Genomic DNA, 9644 nt, shown 5'->3' with positions numbered 1-9644 from the left:
GAGGCAATGTCATACGGTCCCAGCATACCACAGATGTAGATCTGCCTTGAACAAAGAACACCTCACCACCATGGTTAAGTGGGATGTGCTTTGTGAAAAGGTTTCCTGAAATGATGGCTGTAAGGATCTGCCACTGGTGAATTGGACACAATCAGACTTACTTAAAATCATGTATCCATCTCTGAAATATCTGGGTTTTCATTAAAGGTTCCCATTCTAGCATTGACCTAACTCAAAGCTACACAATTTGCAAATTCGAGTGGGCTTGTAGCCAGAGGTAGTGTAGTTTCAGGCATAGTTAACTTGCATGCATAAGTCAAGAGGGAGAAGTCCCTGTTACTCAGAATCACTGCTACACACGTGTGAAAAGTAGAGATTCTTTTTGGCTTGCTTTAACTATGTTTAGATTTAAATGAGTATAATTTTCTAAAACAATAATATAAATCCCAGAGAAGAAAACCTGTCACTTGCAGGAAAGTGAAGCCAGAAAAAACGTTCCAATATCTCCCTTTCCCCATTAACTGGGTGGTTAGTCTTCTGACAACCAAAAATATTATTTTAGGAGCTTGAGACATAGGGAGAGGGCACAGACAACCCGAGAGAAAAGGTTATAATCACAGTTTGGTGAAGAGAAAATACTCTCAAAGATAATATGCCATGACATATTGTATTGAAGTGTGGCTTTCCATGAGAAATTCCACATCACAAGGTTCTCATGTAATACAGGACTAAAGTTGTCCCTAATCTTCAAATCCAGTTTCTAAGCGTTAGTACAACCTGCTGTGAAACAGGCCTCTTACATAAATCCTACACACTGTAATGTTTCTGCCACAAAGGAAAATATATCTGCCAGAATAATTCCCAGCAAAGAAATTTACAAAAACCAAAAGAATAAACAGAATTTTTTGTCTCTCCACTGAGAGAAATACTCAGCCCATCTTTTACTTGTAGACAAGGCTTTGCCACACATGGACTGCCCATTTTAGGGTGAAAGAGCCCATGCAGAGATTTGATGTTTAAAGAGAAAAAGAAAATGAAAATTGTATGACACCCTCAGTAGGGGATATTTTGAAAGCTAACTTAGGATGGTTTGTCTAAAATGTATGGCCAGGGAATTTTTACCAATGGAAGGGAGATTGGTAGAGTCTTCATCTGAGAATTCCTGATTAAGAGTGACAGGACTGTGGACCTGGAGATAAGATTTCAGCCTTCAAACCCCAAAATAGTCAATATCAAGGCTTCCACTTAGTTCAGAAAGCATCGCATGTGTTTTGTTTTTGTTACTATTGAGAAGTTTTAGGACGGACTCGGTGGCTCAGCCTGTAATTGCAGGACTTTGGGAGGCCAAGGCAAGTAGATTGCCTGAGTCTGCAGGTTGGAGACCAGCCCGAGCGACTTGGCAAGACATCGTCTCTACAATAAATCAAAAATTAGCGGGGCATGGTAGCACGCACCTATAGTTCCGGCTACTTGAAATGCTGAGGCGGAAGGATTGCCAGAGTCCAGCAGGTCGACACTGGGGTGACCATGAGCGTGCCACTGCACTCCAGCCTAGGCGACAGAGTAAGACTCCAATTCAAAAAAAAAAAAGTTTTAGGTTGTTATCTTCTGTTTTTCAATTCAATCTTTATTTCCTAATCAGATGTTCAACTGTTTTAACGTTTATGTGACTATAACATACAAAGTTTATTTGGGTTTACCGAGTATTATGGGTTGAACTTTATACCCTCAATCCTGCTCTCAGTTCATATGGTGAACCATATTTGAAGTCCTAACCCTCAGGATCTTAGAGTGTGACTTTATATGGAAACAGGATCTTTAGAGAGGTAGCCAAAATAAAATGAAGTCATTAAGGTGAGTCTTATCCAATATGATCAGTCTCTTTATTAAAAAGGAGAAATTTGGTTGCAGAGACATGTATAGAAGAAAGATAATGTGATGAGACACAGAGAGTAGATGGCGGTCTACAAGCCAAGAAGACCCATCCAGCCAACCAACCATTCATCCGTGCATCCATCCCTGATAGCCCTGAGAATCAATCAATCCTAACCACAGGGCTTTTTTTTTTTTTTTTTTGAGTCAGATCTTACTTTCTCCCCCAGGCAAAAGTGCAGTGCCAAGACAATGGTTCACCACAACCTTGAACTCCTGAGCTCCAGGAATACTTCTGCCTCAGTCTCCAGAGTAGCTGGGACTACAGGCACATGCCACCCCACCTGGCTAATTTTGTTGTTGTTTTCAGAGACAAGTTTTCACTTTGTTGCCCAGGCTGGTTTCGTACTCCTGGGCTCAAGCAATCCTCCTGCCTTGGTGTTCCAAAGTGCAGGAATTACTGGCATGAACCACTGTGCCCAGGTCCCACAGGAACTGATTTTGGACTTTTCAGGTACTTTGTTACAACAACCCTAGCAAACTAATATACATAGCATATGAGGTCTGACAATTAAGTTCACAAACTCATTCTAGAAAATGTACTACATACCTCATTGCCGGAGATCACTACAGTCACCTGCAAAGTACTCCCCTTGAGAGTTATGTACTGATGCCATTGCCTAGTCCACCCATCAAAGCAATTCTGGAACTCTTTTTCTGAAATGGCCATCAGAACTGTCATTGAATGACCCTTGATGTCCTGAATGTCATCAAAATGTCTTCTTTTCAATATTTCCCTTATCTTCAGGTAAAGAAAAAAGTCACTGGGTGCTAGATCAGGTGAGTAGGGAGGGTGTTCCAACACAGTTATTAATTTATTGACTAAAAACTTCCTCACGGACAGTGCTGTGTGAGCTGGTGCATTGTCGTGATGCAAGAGCTTCTTTGGGACCATTTTGGTATACACCTTTCTCATGCCAAGATTTTCAGTTAAGATTTTCCTACTATTTCTCTATCAATGGTTATTTGGTCTGCTATGCTTCTCATAATCAGCCAACAATATTGACATACAACTCGGCAAATTTTTGCAGTGTTTTTGTCATTCTGCTTGTTACTGGCCGTCCTGACCTCTCTTCACCAGTGACACTTTCTCTCCCCTCAGAAAAACATTCAATGCATTTGTGCACTTCCATTCATGGCATTATCCTCATAAACTTGGACTAACATGTTCCTGATTTAGCTCTTGCCAAGTTTAACAAGAAATTTAATTTTTGTTGTTGCTCTCATTCAAACTCCGACATTCTCATGATGGCATGCAAAAACATGCAACAACAGTAAAGAATGCCACTCAGCAAGACACCACCACATGTTAACATGAACACAGCTGTGAGACACTGATATACAAAGATTATGAAACTTTACTGAGTTGTTTGTTCAGTGCTGCCAATGAAAGTGCACAGTGACAAGTTCACAAACTTAATTTGTGACCAGTTCACAAACTTAATATGTCAGACCTCATTTTTCTCCCTGCTTTGCAGTCTCATAGGTGATTTTCATGACCTTAAGTAGTAGTATTTTCTAAATTCTCTACAAAGAACATAATTGCTATAATTAGAAAAATTGCTATAATTAGAAAAAAACCTGGGAAGCAGAATACATAAAATAATTTCTCATGAGAATGATATTAAGATCATTTGACCTCATTTTTTTGTGTGTAGGAATCTCACTCTGTCACCCAGGCTGGAGTGCAGTGGCTTACTCATAGCCACCACAGCCTTGACCTGCTGGGCTCAGAAGATCCTTCTGCCTCAGCCTTCAAAGTAGCTGGAACCACAGATGCATACCACCATGCCCCTTTAATTTTTTTGATTTATTGCAGACACGAGTTCTTGCCAAATTGCCCAGGCTGGTCTTGAACCCCTGGACTCAGGCAATCTTCTTGTCTCTGCCTCCCAAAGTGCTGGGATTACAGGTGTGACCTCATTTTTTTTTGAGTTGAAGTCTCACTCTGTCACCCAGGCTGGAGTGCAGTGGTATGCTCACGGCCACCCCAGCGTCAACCTGTAGGACTCCAGTGATTCTTCCTCCTCAGCCTTTTAAGTAGTAGAAACTATAGGAGTGCACTACCATGCCCAGCTAATTTTTTAAAAATTTATTGTAGAGACGAGGTCTCAGTTGCCTGGGCTGGTCTCGAACCCACGAGCTCAGGCAATCCACTTGCCTTGGCCTCCCAAAGTGCTGAGGTTACAGGCTGAGCCACCAAGCCTGACTCATTTTTAATCTATATAAGTATTTTGTTTTCATAAAAGGTACATACATAAGTATACACAAATCATAAGTGTATAGCATGATAAATTTTCACAAAGTCGAGTACCCACATAAATAGCACCCAGATAAAAAATTGTGAACAGGCTGGGCGTAGTGGATTGTGCTTATAATCCCAGCACTTTGGGAGGCCTAGGCGAGAGGATTGCCTGAGCCCAGGAGTTCCAGAGCAGCTTGGTCATCTTGGCAAGGCCTCACCTCTAAAGTACATAAAAAAGTTAGCTGGTATGATGGCGAGCACTATAGTCGCAGCTTCTTAGAAGGCTGAGGTGTAAGGGTTGCCCGAGCCCAGCAGGTTGAGGCTGTGTTAGCTATGATCTTGCCACTGACTACAGAGTGAGAGTCCGAAAAAAAAAAAAAGGAACAATACCAGCACCCCAGAAAACTCCCTCATGCTCTGTTCTATTCTCCCTGAAAGGTATCTGCTTTTATGTCTTCTAACACTATCATAAATTTTACCCCTTTTAAAAATTGTATGTAGGCCGGGCTCGATGGCTCAGCCTGTAAACCCATGCTTTGAGAGGCCAAGGTGAGTAGATTGCCTGAGCCCACGGGTTCGAGACCCGCCTAGGCAACTTGGTGAGACTTCATCTCTACAACAAATCAAAAATTTAGCCGGGCGTGGTAGCGCGCACCTGTAGTTCCAGCTACTTGGAAGGCTGAGGCGGAAGGATCGCCGGAGCCCAGCAGGTCAAGGCTGCAGTGGCTGGGAGCGGCCACTGCACTCCAGTCTGGGCGACAGAGTGAGACTCCAACTTGAAAAAAAAAGAAAAGAAAAAAAAGTGTATGTAAATGCAATGATAGAATATATATACTTTTCCTTTTTTTTTTTAAGTTGATGTTTCACTCTGTCACCCAGGCTGGAGTGCAGTGGTACCATCATGGCTCACCACAGTCTTGAGCTCCTGGGTTTAAGCAATCCTTCCATCTCAGCTGCCTGAGGAGCTGGGACTACAGGCATGTGCCACCACATGCAGCTAAATTTTTGTTGTTGTTGTTGCTGTTGTAGAGATGAGGTCTCCCTGTGTTGCCCAGGCTGATTTTGAACTCTTGAGCTCAAGCAATCCTTCTGCCTTGGCCTCCCAAAGGCTAGGGTTAGAGGTGTGAGCCACCACACCTGGTCTATATATGCTTTCTATGCAATGCTATTTTTGTGAGGTTCATTCACATTTTTACATGTAGACATGACTTGTTAATTCTCATAGCCAGAAAACAGGAATGGGCAAACTATGATTTGTAAGTCAGGAGACTGTTTTTTGTAAATAAAGTTTTATTGGCACACAGTCATACTCATTCCTTTATGTTCATGACTGCTTTCATGTTACCATGACAGAGTTGAGTAGTTGTAACAGAGATCATATGACCCACAAAGCCTAAAATATTCACTCTCTAGTCACTACAGAAAAGTTTGCTGACTTCTGCTACATAACATTAATTATGTACCTATGCCACAATCTATTTACCCACTCTAATTTTTTTTTTTTTTTTGAGTTGGAGTCTCACTCCATCGCCTATGCTGGAGTGCAGTGGCATACTCACGGCCACCCCTGCATTGACCTGCTGGGCTCCAGCGATCCTTCCGCCTCAGCCTCCCAAGTAGCCAGAGTTACAGGTGCGTGCCACCATGTCTGACTAATTTTTGATTTATTTTAGAGATGAGGTCTCACCAAGTTGCCTGGGCTGGTCTCGAACTCACAGACTCAGGTAATCCACTTGCCTAGGCCTCCCAAAGTGCTGGGATTACAGGCTGAGCCTCTGAGTCCCAGCCACCTACTCTAATGTTAATAAGCAATTATCTTGATTCTAGTTTGGGGCTATCAGAGGGTTGCCAGCCTTAGCAAATAATAATACACAATGCCCAGTTAAACTTGAATTTCAGACAAACAACAAATAATATTTTTAGTATAAATATATCCTAAATATTGCACGGCAACCTTAGGCTACAGTGAATAGCATAAGTATGAACATTCAAATAGTCTTTTGATGGACATATATACATGATTCTCTTGGGTATATTGCTAGAAGTGAAATTACTAGGCCATAAAGGATATGTATGTTCACTCCTAGTAAATATTATCAAAGATTTTTTCAAAGCAGTTATACCTCTGTAGTATCACCAGCAATGTAAAATTTATGTTTCTTCTTCTCCTTCTTTCTTGCATCAGAGTCTCACTCTGTCACTCAGACTAGAGTGCAGTGGCACCATTACAGCTCACCACAGCCTCAATCTCCTGGACTTAGGTGATGCTTTTGCCTCAGCCTCCAGAGTAGCTGCGACTACAGCCATGCACCACTAGGCCCGGCTAAGATTTTGATTTGTTGTAGAGACCATGTCTTGCCCCAGTTGGTCTCAAACTCCTGGGCTCAAGCAATCTTCTGGCCTCGTCCTACCAAAGTGCTAGGATTACAGGTGTGAGCTACCATGCCTAGCTTTAAGTTGCTTCTCATCTTTGCCAATCCTTAGTATAGTTGGTCCTTTTAATTTTAACCACTGTGATGTAGCAGTAGTATTCCATTGTAGTCTTTATTTACATTTCCCTGAAGACTAATGAATTTGAGCACCTTTTCATATATTTATGAACTATTTGTATATGCTTGTGTGTGTAGTGCCTGTTCAGGATTTTTGGCCACTTTTCTGTTGGACTATCTGCCTTTTTCATGACTTATAGTATAATTTAGCTTCAAATGATAAAATAGAACTAATAGATTTTCTCTTTCTTTCTCTCTCTCTTGACCAGGGAAAGATGAAGAAAAGAAAATGAACTTCACCATGAACAGAATCTAAAAATTCATGAATAAGAGAGCACACAGCAGATTTGTCCAGTAGAACTTTCTGAAATCATGGGAATACTCTTATCTGTGGTGTTCACTACAATAGCCATTGCAGCTATTGAGCACTTAAAATATGGCTACTGTGACCGAGGAACTGGACTTTAGGATTTTATTGAATTTAAATTAAAGTAGCCACATGGGGCCAGTGGCTACAGAATTGAACAGTGCAGTTCTCGTAGACTGGCTAAGAGTAAGCTAGTTATAAAGAAACAGATACAGGAAGAGCAGCTAAGATATGCCAATGTAGAGTTTCTGTTTCTGAATTCCAAGGAGCTTTGCAGATGAGACTGGTCTGGAAAGAGTTTTCAGTGGCTAGAGCTATTTTTTACCTCCCTTCTTATTGTGCCTAATCTTACCATTGTCACTGTTCTCACATTTCTATATGATTCCATCTCCTTTGTCGTTCTCACATTTCTATATGATTCCATCTTCTTTGTCGTGTCCTGGAGGCGGTTTTTCAGTTTTTCTGAGCTCTCAATTAAACACAGTGAAATGAATCTTTCCCAAGTGCCTTTTCAGTGACTAAATTGAATAGTTGGCTCAGAATGCTACAGTCCTCTCCCTCAGGAAGAACCAAGTTTACCATTAGGACCCTGACAGATTTACCAGTTTTACTGACACCTCTTGGGGTAGTTGCCAGATTCACACTACCTCCTTGCTGGGAAGACTCCCAGACACATAAAGATAGGACTTGAGTGATCAAATCTGAGTCATGTGATCTTGTTATCTTTGTCATAGATCAGTGGTTCGAAAACTTTCATGTGCTCAGAATCAGCTGGAGGACTGGTTAAACACAGGTGGAGGGACCCATCCCTCAAGTTTGTTTTCCAGTAGATATGTGGGTGGGGCCTGAATATTTGCATTTCTAGCAAGTTCTCAGGTGATACTGATATTCCTGATCTGGGGACTATATTTTAAGAGCTACAGCTATATGTAATTAATTAGGGATCCTCACCGAGATGACAATCAGCTTCTCTCAGGAATTTGAGATTTGGATTAGAGGCACCGAGTCTGAGCACTACAGAGTAGTGCTCTGGAGAGAAGGTCTGAAAACCACCACTGTTTAGGTTCCAGGAGCTGACTGCTTCCTCTTCTTCCTGAACCTTGGTTGTTTAACCCTTTGACTAAATCCTACTATTTTCTTTGTTTTGCATAAACCAGCCATATAAAGTTTTTGCTGCCTGTCCCTAAAATAACTTTTTAACTAAAACATATGTATATCAGTTAAAGTGTTCCACCAAGAAAACAATCCATTCTGAATAGTATCTAAAACAGGGACAATATAGTACAGGTAATTGGTCACACTTGTGATAGAAGGAAGATCTGAGAAGCCAAACACGAAACCCAGAGATTAACAACAGCAGGTAGCTATCTCCACCCCAAGGCTGGAGGGACAAAGGGAGAAGGAGGTGTTAATCAAGGCCAGGCTGACCTGGAAGAAACTGGAACCATGACAGACCTGTCTAACAGGAGAAATGGTGCTGCCACTGCCAGAAACATCACTTCTGCAGAGGTGAAGAAATACCCTAGCTTCTTCCTCCTTCTTGTAATCTCCTAGCAGTGCCTCTTTCTGCTGGGAAGCCTGAAAAAGGCTTTCTGAGATACTAGTGACAGTTGGAAAACTGAGGAAGGACAAGGTATGGATCTGAGAAAAAGTCAAGGACCAGCACCGTTCAACTTTGAATTTCTGATTTTTTTTCATTTAAAATACATTTTTCCTACTTAAAAATTAGAATGAGATAATATGTGCATGCTATATAATTTCTAATAGTCTCTTGTTAAGAGTAAGAATTTTTTTATTTAAATCGGTTTTGATTAACTTGTTCTGTAATTAGGCCTGACATTTCTGAGATAATCTTTCTGTAAAAATTGCAAATAATAACAAGAACTAACATTTGTGTGGTTCTTTTTTGGTTTGGAAAATGTTTTTATATGCCTCATTTAATTTAATCCTCAAACATCTCGTGAAGTACGTATTATTGTTAACCCCATTTTCTACATAAGGAAATTGAAGCTGGGAGAGAATAAGCAACACAGACAGGCAAGATAACATGGCTCACAAATGGTAAAATGGCACAATCCCAAACCTGGGCTCAGTACACAGCCTCAATTGTTGCAAAATCACCAACCTATTGCGTGAAAGCACATGAAAAGCTACAAACTTTAAATTCTTTCTCTCTGTTGATATCTCATTTCCTCCCTTATCTAAAACCTAGTATCTCCAGCAAAACCTTGTAATCAGAACTGAAAGACATTATTTCGAAAGATCAGCAAAATAACTCCTGGCGTCTTTCCCCCTCCTCCCACCTGTTTAGATGGTCAATTAAACTGACTCTCCACGGTCTCACAGGTTCCTAATTAATAGACCACAATTAGTTTCAGGCAGGGCCTTTCATAAGGTCTTTCCAGAACAGCAGCAGCCATTTAAAATGAAAAGATAGTAAAGAAACCCTTTCCAGTGAGAATATCAATTAGCTAGACAGAATGGGTGTTTTTGATGGTTTATGAGATTACTGAGTTATCTAGAACAAGTTAAATGCAAACAATGATTGCATATGAAAGTGAGTGGTGTGTGTGTGTGTGTGTGTGTGTGTGTGTGTGTGTGTGTGTGTGCG

The sequence above is a fragment of the Carlito syrichta genome, unplaced genomic scaffold (genome assembly GCF_000164805.1).
Source record: "Carlito syrichta isolate Samal-C Ts95f unplaced genomic scaffold, Tarsius_syrichta-2.0.1 Scaffold309858, whole genome shotgun sequence".
Lineage (NCBI taxonomy): Eukaryota > Metazoa > Chordata > Mammalia > Primates > Tarsiidae > Carlito > Carlito syrichta.
The sequence above is the reverse complement of the archived record's forward strand: the minus strand, read 5'-3'. Positions refer to the sequence as shown.